The 12692-nt window shown below is 38.1% G+C and overlaps 1 long non-coding RNA gene across 1 annotated transcript; it reads left to right on the top strand.

The window, feature by feature from the left end:
• Window positions 1-9744: 9744 nt before the first annotated feature.
• Window positions 9745-12152, top strand: LOC137454295 (uncharacterized). Its single transcript, XR_010990579.1, has 3 exons — window positions 9745-10126; window positions 11368-11487; window positions 11645-12152. It is a non-coding gene; the product is annotated as an uncharacterized lncRNA (long non-coding RNA).
• The last annotated feature ends 540 nt before the right edge of the window (window positions 12153-12692 follow it).

The raw sequence follows: 12692 nt of genomic DNA, 5'->3' as shown, positions 1-12692 counted from the left end.
TAATTAACTAGCAGCTGTTCCTCTGAAGAGAATGAGCAGTATACACACAAACAATTATATTATCTCATTCATTACTGTATTTTCATATGATCTTCTATTTGGAAATCAATACTTTAGATATGTAAGCTAGACATGTACTTTCTCTGGCTCCTCAGCTCACATATCTTTTGTACCTGATTATTTTTAATGTAGATGTCTTCTCCTGGCTTTTACTGTTTAGTTTGTGTTGCAAGCAAGCAAACAACTGATTATTTTTATATTTTATTTAACACTGGCCACTGACAGGTCTTTAGAGATCCCTTTAACATTGTTTTGGAAATTGGGCTAGAGCTGATTAATAACTACAAGATGATCTCTTGCACATCATCAGCCATGAAAAATGATTCAGGAATCTCTAACAAACCTGATGACTTCTGTTAATCCTAAAATTTCAGATTTAAGATGAAAATGTGTCCCAAGTCGATGTCAGGGAGAAAAAAAAAATAAATTCACAGCTTCATTAAAAAAAAAAAAAGAAAGTTGGAAGGAACCTCTAAGATCATCAAGTATCACATCCTGCTCAATGCAATGCTAGCTTCAAAAGTTCAGACAAAGCAGGAAAACTTCTGTGGATGAAAATTCCACAGCACCTCTGTTCTTTTGCTTAGACAGTCTCAACATGAAAGTGTTTCTTCCTTAAACAGAGTTGGAAATTTTCTGTTGCAGGTTATGACCATTGTGTTTTTTTGTTGTTCTGTACTTTGAAGAATAGTCTGCTTTCATTCAATTTTTAACCTCACACCATTAGATACCTGAAGTTTATTAGACCCCTGATCCATTTCTTCTTTAGGTGAACAAATACTTTTCTTTCAGTCACTGTTTGTGTCTTGATTATGTGGATCAAAGTTTAACCTGACCATTGCAGATCATCCTTGGAGATCTTGAGCATGTTTAGTTGTTTTTTTTCTTGTTCCATATCTACTGTCTCTGTTCAGAGCTCAGGAAAAATAAAGTAACATAGGAAATTAAAAACAATGCTGCTATTTGCTTTCACCAGAGACAGGTTTCAAACATGTAGGAATTTTAATTGTTTAATGATATGAAACATGACTTGAGGAAGAGCATCTTTTGGGAATAATTTATTTGTGGGACACTATCCAAACTATTTCCATTATGTTCACAGGAGTTTTGAAAAACATTAAAGAAGAAGTACTAAATAAATGCACAATAATCTCTAATCCTTTCATGTCTACAGTGCCAAGTTACTCAAACGGCCTAAAGTGGATGCCTTTTGAATTTTATTAGCCTTTCCCCCTGCCCCCCCGGTGTTGTGAATAATGTCAGTTTGCACTGTCATTTCATAATGTAAGTTTCACATTTCATAATATGACATGACAGGCCTTTGTGACTCAGCTCACAGAGAGGGAGCATTAATTGAAAAGTGGCTTGATCACATAGTTCCAAAAAGCCCCAGAATTCATAAAGATAACACTTAAAATAAGTTAAAATAGACAAAGTATGCCTCTTGCACTGATCTGCATCAAGACCAATTCTCAATCAGCCTGAAGTGTCTATAAATAAAGATCCTTTCTTGTTCTGCTTTCTTGACAGAAAATATGCGTTTAATAGTGAGAAAGGCATGTGTGCATATGCCTGTGTATATATGTCTTAAGGACTTGCCTTCAAATTTATTGGAGAGTGCTCTATTGACCTTTAAAATGTAGCAATACCATGCAGTTAAATCTTCTAGAATTAAGTAATTTGTTTATAAATTCTTCTAAATTTAGAAATTACAGATGTTTTAACAATAGTTTCCACCTTATCTGAAGCTATTCTGATTTTTATCCTTTATCTTTGATATTTAGTTTTGCCTTGACTTCTATTCTTAAGAATGGAAAATGCATTTCAAGCGAAAGAAAGGATAGCATCTTTCTGAAGCAAGGAAGCTTGTGTTTCTGTTAAGATAGAAATGAGTGCTCTTTTGAATGCTTGCAAGTTAAACAAATGTATAATACTGGAGTAGGTTTCTGTCTGAAGGTCAGAATCGGCATATAATAGGCTCCCTGTTGATACATCAGCCACTCCACTTCCTCAGTTCTATTTATTAGGAGACTGATGTGTGCCTTCCTTTCTCTTCAGATCACTCCTACGCAAGACAACAAGGATATCCTGAGGGAAAGTACATTGCTATCCCACTGAGGTCTGGAGCTATTGAATTCAGGGAGCAGTCCATTGGAAATAATTGCAGGTGTAGCACAGAAGAAAAGTTCTGAGGCTGCACATTGCTACTCCTCTGGACTAGCATGGATCTCTGATGATCCCATTTGAAGATCTTCACAAAAATTTGTCCATTAAATTGTTATTGAAAACTGTCTTACAGTATTTTACAAGGTTGTGTTATTTAGGAACAGAATTGCTACTGTGAGTCTAAATCTATTATTCTTGCTGGTTTTACTCTATTAACTCTTGTCCAGATTCTTGTTTTGCAGATCAAAGTTCTTGAGAACCTAATGACTCACACATTCACTGAAAAGCAATTCTTCTGCTGGAATGACTCTAGACTTCTTCTGATATTTACCATCAATTTCACATCCTTACAAGAGATTTAGTTGTGATCTTACTGATTAAAAATAAATTTAAATAAGGATTAAGTATCTTGAAATTAACACAGTTAAGCCTTACAAAAATTTCCATAAGAATCTAAATTTTCTGAAACTCATGGTTGTTTCTGACAGAGAACATTATTATTATATTTCATTTAAAGCACAGTCTATCAAGGACCATTTATCTGTGGGGAGACTTTGTGAAAAGAAGATGTATTATAACCTGCATCTTTACAGGTTAATGAGAAAATCATTAATTTCATCAGGGCTACAATTGCATTGTATAGCCAGTGTGATACTTAAAATATCTGGACTGCTATGCAACCATGTTATTACTACACATCTCTGTTCCTGATAGTATCTTCTGGCAATTTCAATATGCTAAATACCAACTATTTAAAGAAGTAGAATCATTGTATGATCTATGTGAACTGTAATTTACCATACGAGCTGGATTACATAGACAATAAAGGAAGACAGAGAAAAATCTAACTTCAGTTTGGTTTCTTCCCTCCATTTCAGAGACTGTCCAGTTGCTGTATATAGGCTCCTTCTCTCTCATTCAGACTTTTCTTCAATGAATTTGAAACACATTTCTACCCTGAATACTCAAACAGAAGTGGAGAATGTAGAATTTATATATGTGCAATAGGTTAAAAAGACTGGAAGTAATAACATAAGAAGGTTGTTAAGTGTGGAGTGAAACTCGGGAGTGCAAAGGCAGATTCCATTTCAAGACATAAGGACAAATAGTGAAATTTGTAGGTTAAGAATGTATAAATTAACAAAGCATATGAACAATTACCACTTGAAGTACATCAGAAGTTCTGCATGGTGATTGTCAGTTTATCCATACCACTTGCTTCCATTCTGGTAACAGATTAAATAAACTGGAATTTTCTAGCATTCATAGAGAAATAACAATTACAGATTTCTGAGAGATGTGTATACGAGGGCCTCTGGGAAAAAAAAGGAAGCAAGGTGATACCAAAATGTGATATTAGGAGAATAGCAATTCCAATTCAATTAATAATATAAAATAAAATAAGTCAAAACAGTAAAGTAATCCATAACCAAAATGCTATGGTATCTTTATTTGTGCCCAGACAAAATAAGAATTTTACTCTTTTAATAACTGTAAATTGCATCCATTATTTTCGAATCCCTAAATCACATGGTGATATTCATGAGGGAGTTATTCAAGGCTCCATGAATAGCATTAAGAAACATCAGATAGGTTTTCCACAGGTGTCAAAAAAAAAAAGAAAGGAAACAAGATTTTAAAAACTATTAAAAAACAAGTAGAAAGCAACATACAGAATATCAATATGCTCCTGCTTAAATCCATGGTGAATGCACATCTTGACTGTTATGTACAATTCAGATTCTTTTTTCCCCACATCTTGGTAAACAGGCAGAGAAGTTGTTCAAAATTACACTTCTAAAGTGGTTCCATAAGATGATATGGAACCCAAAGATTCATGAGTTCTAAACACAAAGCTGTTAATTTCATAGAAGACATGTTCATCAAGGAGCATTTAAGCAAAAAAAAGTGTTAATAATCCCCCATTCAAAGTGCAAGAATTCAGAAGGATATATATGAGGATGTAACACTGTAAAAATCCCTATTTCCCTAAAATTATTACGTTGGCCACTGTTAGAGTGTTGACCAGGATGGTAGGTTTAGGCATTTATGGCCTTTTCTATGCTCATAAATAAGGTGAGTAGGAAAGATAAACCGAAGAAAGTAGCAGATCCAGGAATTAATCTTTGACACATCCATATGCAGAATTATATATCTAGCCAAACATGCCTGGATGTCAATATAAGAATCCAGCTGCAGAAAAGCCACTGAAGCACAGATATAAAGGCCATGAAGCAAGATCTCATTTTTAAAAATGGAGAGAAATTCTGCTATTTAATTGTAAGAATTACAGACAGTGGCCCCTCAATATCTTACTGTGCACATGAGCACATATGAGCACATATATTCCTTTAATCTGAATGTATTTTAAATCCAGTATTGATCTGTTACTAGTGTAAAAGAATTGAAATCTTCATGGTTTGCTTCCTACAAATAAACATTAATTCTTTACTATTTCAGAGTGAGGGTAAAATACAGAAACATTCCTGGCTCACTAATGTGACTTGCTTCACTCACTGTGAAAATCTAAAGATAGTCCCATTCACTTCAACTTGAAGACATCACAAAATCATCCCATTGAAGGCAGAGATATAATAGTATTGTTAGAATATTTCCTCCTAGATAACTTGCATCAATTGGAAAAGTAGCATGTATCTAATCAGAAATGCAGTAGGGAAAGGAAGTGAAGCAGACATTTATCTATTTACAGTTCATTGACTTTTCTGAATTAAATTCAGGTGTGTGGTCTTATTTGTGAAAGAGGAAAAAACCTTACAAAGTAGAAACAAAATTTTTACTTCTTTAAGAAGGCTGATTATGTATTCAAGTGTCTGGGATTTAGTTTGCCTTAAAACAGCAAATATGGTATTTTTCTTTAATCACATAGCTAATAAAGAGTCTGAAAAAATACAGATAAGGCTGGTTTATTTTTACCAGATTTGCCTTCAATGAGCACAGTGACATATGGACTAGGATGTTTTTCTCTTGAACCACAGCCAAATTAATTAGAAAAATAAGGGGGAAATATTGGCAAACTAATTGAAAAGGATTAAAAAAAAAAAATAAAGAAAGAAAGAAAAAAGGAAAGAGAGAGACAGAAATAACCACTTGCAGGAGCTCAAAGCAACGCTTCATTCCATCCTTCTACGTCACCCATTTTGGAAGCTGACAGAATTCATATCTCATGCAGTTATCCCATGCTGTCTCCCATTGAAATGGAGCAGCAGGAGGCTATGCAGTTCCCACTGAAATCAGCCACAGATGAATTCAAGTTCATGTTTTCGTACAGTTTGTGTATCCAGACTTGCTTCACAGATAAGGTGTAAGGAATACTGATAATCATTATAACCTCACCCTTCATACAGCTCCTACAAGACTTGCTAAAATATGCTGCTTGATTAATGTGAGACTGAATAACCTTTCTGAAAGATTCACATTTAAATAAAAAGAAAGAGAAGCAAAAAAAAAAAAAAGTTGATTGTCCATCTGGACATCAAGTGAGATATAAAATCTTTGCTAAGGGATTTCCTGTGTGACCTTAGGGTTTTCAGTAATTGTCCATATGCCTGCTATTATCCTCTAATAAAGTGTAAAAGCTTCCTTTCCCAAGTATTTGAGATTACCTCATACTGAATCATGTTGTACAGCACCAGAGGTAGAGCCAGGACCAGTTCTCCAGGTAAGGACATAAGTAAGAGAGAAATGAGGCAGTGTATTTTAGAGAAATGTAGGAAAGAATTTCAGATTTAGGAAAATTTGTCTTTGTGATGGGAAACAAACAGGTCTCAACCTAGTGAGCTGGCTTGGGAAGACTGAGAATGCAAAGGAAGGTAGAGAGTGATACAGTATTACATATGTAAGTATATACTTTAATATCTTAGTCACATATTGAAATGTTTCACTGAGAATAACAATGTAAGATTTGCTTAGATTGACAAAACAAGGCAATATAGTTCCATTTCCCTTGATAAATTCTGGGAAGCAAGGGTGCTTTCATCCCCCTGTAAGAGAAGTATGGGGCAAATCAATGTTACAGTTTCTGTGGGTTTTTAACCCCATGCTAACAATTCACCATATCTGAATATAAATCCTCAAAGCAAAAAGGATTTTTGTTTGGTTGGTTGGCTGTTTGTTTGGTTTTGTTGTTGTTGTGTTTGTTTTGTTTTGTTTTTTACCTAACTGACTTTGGACACATCTGCAACTTCTTCCTCTCATCATTTTCTTCTGGTTAGGTATTGTGGTTCCCTATTCCATTCACTGAATTCTATAAATACCACCCTTCAGGGTGTTAAATGCTGTCTATTTTCTTACAACTTTGTAATGGCAGGATATGCATTTCAATGCCTATCTATCTTTGCAGATGTATCCAAATCCAACAATTGCATTCAGATTCTCAGTTGTAAATTCCTATTTATTTCAATAATAAATTAGTAATTGAAAGATTCTTAACATGTTTATGTGTCCAGATAGCTCATTGTAGGTTGCTTTAGAAGGTGGTAATGCTTACCATTAAGAAGAATCCACACAGAATCACTCAGTTAATGCAATTCAGAGAGGAATCAAAGATACACGAAACAAGAGAGAAGAAATGAATGAGTAACCCTCTGGTGGAATTTCTGGAGTCACCATGATGAAGCATAACTTTTGGGAGGTATGTTCTTTACAGATCAACTTCTTAATAGTGATAGCTCTTCAAGCAAGAAACAAATTAATTTTCCTGTATTCCAGATGAGTGCTTTACATTAACTTGAAAGTTATATTCATTTTGCCTCTTTTCTTGGCAGTGGTATAAAAATTCTTTTCCCACACTGGAACAGCTTCTTTGGAGATTAATATATATCCTAATGGCTAAGACAAAGAAGACAGAAGAGTAGCTAGGCACTGGACCTAGTTTTTCCATATTATGTAAGAATTTTAACTTGTAGACTATTATGAGGGAAGAATGTTGCTTTCATTTTTCCCCATCTGTGTTTTTACTAAAAGCAGTTGCTGTTGCTTTGTTTCATAAAAAACAAGCCATCTGGTAGGTATGATTTGATTCAGAGGGTCCCTCAGGGGAATTAGAAGAAGTTTGTAAATCCTGATAGGATTTACACATAACACAGCCTTTTTTACTTGCTTCTCCAGTTGGGCTAGCTGTGGTTTTTCTTCCTCTTTGTGGAGGAGAGAAGGACAGGTCCTTCTCTCAAAACCACCACACATGATATAAGTAATGTCAATTTAGATCATACCTGACCTTGCCATGTAAGAATATGTATGAAAAAATACAAATCCTTTTAAATAGTAGTGCATAGGAGTCTCTAACATACATGCAATCACACCTTTACAGAGATAGTCAGCTGGTTGTATTTTAGACATTAATATCACAGTTCCTTTAATTAATTCTAAGTTTCTAAAGCCATTATTTGCCCAAGAGGACTTGATTCTGAATACTTTTTCTGTTGTTGTTCCTTATTGTTTCTTGTATTTAGAATAATGAATCAAATTTTTTCTTCACCAACAGGGAAGGGCTGGTGAGTGATGTGGTGGTCGGAAGGTGTTTAGGGGCCAGTGACCACGAGATAATTGAATTTTCGGTATTCAGTCAAGCTAAGGGGGGTAGCAAGAAGACCTCCACTCTGGACTTATCATAGTATCATAGTATCATAGTATCATAGTATCATTCAAGGTTGGAAGGGACCACAAGGATCATCTAGTTCCAACCCCCCTGCCATGGGCAGGAGCACCCCACACTAGATCAGCCTGGCCAGAGCCTCATCCAGCCTGCTCTTAAACACCCCCAGGGACGGGGCCCCAACCACCTCCCTGGACAACCCATTCCAGGGTTACACCACTCTCATGGTGAAGAACCTCCTCCTCACATCTAGCCTGAATCTCCCCACCTCCAGCTTCATTCCATTCCCCCTAGTCCTATCACTACCTGAGATCCTGAGAAGTCCTTCCCCAGCCTTCCTGTAGGCCCCCTTCAGATACTGGAAGGCCACAATGAGGTCACCTCGGAGCCTTCTCTTCTGCAGACTGAACAGCCCCAACTCCTTCAGTCTGTCCTCATAGGAGAGGTGCTCCAGCCCTCTGATCATCCCTGTGGCCCTTGTCTGGACATGCTCCAGCACCTCCACATCCCTCTTGTAATAGGGGCTTCAGAACTGGACACAGTACTCCAGGTGGGGTCTCACCAGGGCTGAGTAGAGGGGGAGGATCACCTCCCTCGACCTGCTAGCCACACTTCTCCTGATGCAGCCCAGGATCTGATTGGCTTTGCAGGCTGCAAGTGCACACTGAGAGCTCATGTTGAGCTTTTTGTCCACCAGCACTCCCAAGTCTCTCTCCTCAGGGCTACTTTCCAGCCAGTCACTGCCCAGCCTGTATTTGTGCCTGGGATTGCCTCGACCCAGATGCAGGACCCTGCACTTGGTCTTGTTGAACTTCATGAGGTTGGCCTGTGCCTACCTCTCCAGCCTGTCAAGGTCCCTCTGGATGGCCTCCCTTCCCTCCAGCGTGTCTGCTGCACCACTCAGCTTGGTGTCATCAGCAAACTTGCTGAGGGTGCACTCAATGCTACTGTCCATGTCACTGACAAAGATGTTGAACAAGACAGGTCCCAGGACTGATCCCTGAGGGACTCCGCTTGTCACTTCCAGAGGGCAGACTTCAGGTTAGTCAAGGAATTAATTCAGAGGGTTCCTGGGGATGAAGCCCTGGGGACGACACCAAGCTGGGGGCAGTTGATCTGCTGGAGGGTAGAGAGGCTCTGCAGAGGGACCTCGACAGGCTGGACAGATGGGCAGAATCCAGCGGCATGAGATTTAACACATCCAAGTGCTGGGTTTTTGCACATTGGCCACAACAACCCCATGCAGAGCTACAGGCTGGGGTCAGAGTGGCTGGAGAGCAGCCAGGTGGAGAGGGACCTGGGGGTACTGGTTGATGGTAGGCTGAACATGAGTCTGCAGTGTGCCCAGGCAGCCAAGAGTGCTAATGGCATCCTGGCCTGTATCAAGAACAGTGTGGCCAGCAGGAGCAGGGAGGTCATTCTGCCCCTGTATACTGCACTGGTTAGGCTGCACCTCGAGTACTGTGTCCAGTTCTGGGCCCCTCAGTTTAGGAAGGATGTTGATTTGCTGGAACGAGTCCAGAGAAGGGCAACGAAGTTGGTGAGGAGTTTGGAACACAAGCCCTATGAGGAGACACTGAGGGAGCTGGGATTGCTTAGCCTGGAGAAGAGGAGACTCAGGGGTGACCTTATTGCTCTCTACAACTACCTGAAGGGAGGTTGTAGACAGGCGGATGTTGATCTCTTCTCCCAGGCAGCCAGTACCAGAACAAGGGACACAGTCTCAGGCTGTGCCAGGACAGGTTTAGGTTGGATGTTAGGAAAAAGTTCTATGCAGAGATTGCCCATTGGAATGGGCTGCCTGGGGAGGTGGTGGAGTTGCTGTCATTGGAAGTTTTCAGGAGGAGACTTGATAGGGTGCTTGGTGCTATGGTTTAGTTGTTTAGGTGGGTTAGATTGGTTGATGGGTTGGACGCGATGGAAGGTCTCTTCCAACCTGGTTTATTCTATGTATTCTATGTATTTTTTTGTCTAAAAAAACCTCAGTAAGTTTGAAATGATGATCATGGAAAATTCATCAAGGCAGCCGAGATGATATTTTCTGTATGACTAGTTTGAACTTAAGCACTTTTAATATTTTTCAAATATGTTGCCTCCTAAAGCTTTTTGGAAATATGTTTTTAAATGTATGCTTTGTTTTGGTCTGTTCTTGAGTAGTTCTGTCAAAAATATAGACAGTTTAGGCTGACACAAATCATATTTGGGATCTTCTTACAATGAAGTTTGTCATGCAATTGAAGTTTTGCTGGACACACACATGGCTGACACTTTCAGATGTATTTCAAAGTAAGTATTCACCTAACTTTGATTTTTTTTAAATATTATTTATAATTAATAACATTATGTCCTGTAAATTCTAAATTAATCCATTTTCTCTGTGTGTATGTGTGTTGACTTTCCAGGCTTGTGTTACACCAGAAATACCCTTCTTGTACATATAACACAGATAGCAAATACGTTGCAGCCACTTTGTCTTACTCAGTTTCCAAAATCAAATCTGTGAAAATCCATAGAATAGACATAATTTTGGATTGTTTGCTTAACTTTTTATTAGTGTTTATTTACCCTAGATTTCCAAATGTGAGACAGCACTGTAAAAAGTTACAGCCCCACAGATCTAATATTCAGTATCATAAATGCAATACTACACCAGAAGCAGTGTGAAAATAATTATCTTTTCCAGAAAGGTACATTTCTAGGAATGATGAATTCTAAGTTATTTGCCTGTTTTGACTGTGTGTTGGAACTAAATATTTTACCCCAAGTGAAAATATCTTATTTACCTCATTCCTCATAGATACTGCAGCAGAAGTATGTCTTAAGGTGCAGTGAAAACTCCATTGTCTTACCTCGCTTATTTCTATGCAATTATTTTCTGGCATTTTATTGCAAATATGCTATAGTATCAAAATGCAGACTATGATATTTTCTGGTAATGCCATGGTATGTCATCAAGGAGGGAATCAGTGAAGAAATATTTTCTCCTACACTAAGCAAGCTAAGCATTTCAGACCTCAGCCAGCCCCTCAGCTGTTACGATGATAAATTTATGAATGACTTCTTAAAATTGCTTTAGGCAGTTTATCAGCTACTATAATTCTAATTATCTAGAAGTTAGGTAAACCATTGGGAACAAATTTTTTATATGGTTATGCAGTTTCATTAATCCATTCACAATCACATGCGTACTTTGTGTATTTTTAAACTATAAATTAGGGCTAAGTATATTTTAAATCACTTGTATTATATTAGAATGAATTAATCTGCAGATTAAAACCAAAGGCATTGAAGTATTAAACTCACAAAATGTTGATATGAGCCAAAGATAATACATTTAATATGCTGACCTAAGAAATCACAACACACAATTGAAGTTAGAATATCAACGATTATAGTCCAAATTAATTGGCTAATGCTCTGACAGAAAAAAAGCCTTCATCAATGACACAGTCAAAAGGTTGCATGCAGATTCTCTAGTGTCAACAACCTGTTTGTGGTTTTATGCTTCTACTCCTGTGTTGTTCCAGGATCCACGGCACCACCTCCAAGTGTTTCCTTGTTTCATTCATTCCCAGTTCTGCGATAGACTTGGGAATTTGTTATCATCGGCATCAATTTCACCAATTTATAATGCTGCATGTGTAACGGTCAGTTCTTTGCAATCAAGGAGGGAGACAGGGACATTTAGCACAGAATTTTCAAGGGAATGAGTTCTTTCATATTAGCTATGCTCATAGTAATGCCTCAGTCTAATGCATGGCGAACATCAACATAGAGTAAGGCAGAATTTTTATTTGTTCACAGAATCACAGAGTCACAGAATCACCAAGGTTGGAAGAGACCTCAAAGATCATCAAGTCCAACCTGTCACCCAAGACCTCATGACTACTAAACCATGGCACCAAGTGCCACGTCCAATCCCCTCTTGAGCCCCACCAGAGATGCTGACTCCACCACCCCCTGGGCAGCCCATTCCAGTGGCTAACAGCTCTCTCAGTGAAGAACTTTCTCCTCACCTCGAGCCTAAACTTCCCCTGGTGCAGCTTGAGACTGTGTCCTCTTGTTCTGTTCTTGTTCTTGTTCTGTTGCAATATAGTTATGTAGATCAAGCAGATTACTCATGATAAAGGGTGGGCTGATGAGTTGCTTTGCTCACATAAGCAGTATGCAGGTCATATGTAGGTGGTGTAGGCATATAGTTGATGCTATATTAATTTTCATTGTCATAAATCAACATCCCACATAGGAGGAATGGTTTTGCCAGTGGATTCTGGTCAGTTGTTGTTCTGGCCATTGTTAAATGCCTGGTTTCTTGAGATAAATATCCTATCTTTTCATCATTGTTGTGGTGTGTTCTCAGCTGTAGGAGCCAACTTAGGTTGTCACATTGCCTCTGAAATAAAGCTTATATTTTCAAGCAGTATTCACTCTTCTAAGCAGGTGATATTGTAGCTAGCATGTTGCCTTTCACACTCTTCTCCATTATAATCCATCAGTTATTGATATCATGATTAGTGTTCACTATCTAGGGTTGTCAGTATCACCCTGTGCCTCTCATCTTCTGCACCATATTTTCATTCTCCACAGAATGACTATGTATAATTACAGACTATTAATTAGCAGGGGGTGTTGCACCATGCAACTACACAGAAATAAAATAAAAGCTAAAATTAATTTAGGCAGCAGTTATCTGACTGCTAGACAAGAGTTATCACAGCATGGGCTAAAACAAGCCCAGGCAAGTCATAGCAGCCTGAATTGTGAGGCCAATGAAAAGGCTGTGGCCTTTTGCCAGTAATGGCAAAGCCAATCATTCTAGGCTATAGAAGTAATCACATGATTTGCATTTATT

This window comes from Melanerpes formicivorus, unplaced genomic scaffold (genome assembly GCF_026170545.1).
Source record: "Melanerpes formicivorus ecotype bairdi unplaced genomic scaffold, bMelFor1.0.p_v2 SCAF_3, whole genome shotgun sequence".
Classification (NCBI taxonomy): Eukaryota; Metazoa; Chordata; class Aves; order Piciformes; family Picidae; genus Melanerpes; species Melanerpes formicivorus.
The sequence above is the reverse complement of the archived record's forward strand: the minus strand, read 5'-3'. Positions and strand labels throughout refer to the sequence as shown.